General features: G+C 44.2%; 1 pseudogene; it reads left to right on the top strand.

The window, feature by feature from the left end:
* Positions 1-278: 278 nt before the first annotated feature.
* On the top strand, positions 279-1,355 carry LOC142582197 (uncharacterized; annotated as a pseudogene).
* The last annotated feature ends 201 nt before the right edge of the window (positions 1,356-1,556 follow it).

Raw genomic sequence — 1,556 nt, 5'->3', positions numbered from 1 at the left:
ATATGGCAAGCCCCAGACGTCATGTCTCCACCCCTGTGGCAGTGGGCGACGGCTGCATTTTCTAGCGGATTCACCTCACCTACTCATAAATTTGAGAGGTCATCTGGTCAGGGGCCAGGAAATCATCCTTGACAAATTGACAGTTGCAAGGCATAAGCTACCCAGCAACAAGGTCAGTCTGCAAAATACATGATAGATCTTTACCTGACGCACCACACTGCGAGGGATTGTCAAGGCTTCCGACTACTCTCCAGGTGTCTTCAGAGTTATAAAATTTCATGTTTAGAGGTGCCACAAAATCAAACAAATGTGAATACAGTAACTTGTTTTTGTTTTTGCAGGTCTCTCTTGAACATGTACGACAGGCTTGCGCTATAGACGAGACACACAAACTGAAACTAATGCCACATCTAAAGACCCGTGACCGAGACCCAAATCATTATGAAAAGATGAATTTCGCCTCGGCACATTCACTCTTGCATCATAGCACAGCTGCAGTCTTGCGGTACCTGGTTGGCAAAACCCTGCTGCCAAACACAGCTCTGACAACCGCATTTTTTATTGACTAAGTATTCTTTTGGTTCACGATAATGACGTCGCGGACAACAAAGACTGCATTAAGTGATATTTTCCCCCAAAAAGCAGATGATGCCAAGCAGTTTCTGCAAGACTTCATTGCTTTATTCACAGGGCTCATGATAGTCGACAAGACTGGCAAAGGAGCCTGGAAACCTGTGCATACTGGCGCTGTTTTGTCAACTGTTGCTGCCTTAGCTTTGCGAGAGTGCTACATTACCAAGCAAGGTTTCAAGTTTTTCATGCTTAGTCGATTGAGCCAAGATGCCCTTGAAAATTTGTTTAGCTCAATCAGGTTTAAAACACCTGTGCCCCGTGCCAGGGAGTTTAAATCTACATTTAGAGTGATTGAGTTGGCACAGTTTTCGCAACCTAGTCGGAGCGGCTCATATAGCATTTACGACTCGCAGGATCTTGTGCTTTTCTTTAGAGATAGGGATCTCAATGCTCACCTTAAAGAAAATGCAGATGAAGTTGTCGATGTCGATGATGCCATTTTTGAGCTTTGTCAAGAAGAGCAAGACAGCTTAGAATATTTCTCTGGCTATATTGCATATGCTGTAATACATAAGCATAAGCTGTGCCGAACCTGCCATTTGAGCATTATTGATGGAAGTAGGGAAGTCCCAGAGCTGTTAGCTTTGAAATGCTATGCCCAGCATGGCCGAAATCCTCTGAAAGTGCCATCACAGCCACTTGTCAGGCTCATGCAAGCTTGTGAGAATTTGTTTCGCGCCAATGAAAGTAGTCTTCCTTCTCAAATCGAAATGCAGTGTTAAAATCCTAAAGCAAACTATTTAAGGGAAAGCTGACCTTTACCAAGAATTCCCTACATGCCACGGTGTTGTGGAAAAGGCTTTGTCTCATTTCTTTCTTTGCCGACTCAGGTTTGCTTTAAAACAGAGGATGTGCAACTTTTGTCCAGGTTGCGACAGTCTGGAAAATGTGGCTCAAAGAGTGTTGGCATGCGTGTACTCAGT

The sequence above is a fragment of the Dermacentor variabilis genome, chromosome 5, assembly GCF_050947875.1.
Source record: "Dermacentor variabilis isolate Ectoservices chromosome 5, ASM5094787v1, whole genome shotgun sequence".
Lineage (NCBI taxonomy): Eukaryota > Metazoa > Arthropoda > Arachnida > Ixodida > Ixodidae > Dermacentor > Dermacentor variabilis.
The sequence above is the reverse complement of the archived record's forward strand: the minus strand, read 5'-3'. Positions and strand labels throughout refer to the sequence as shown.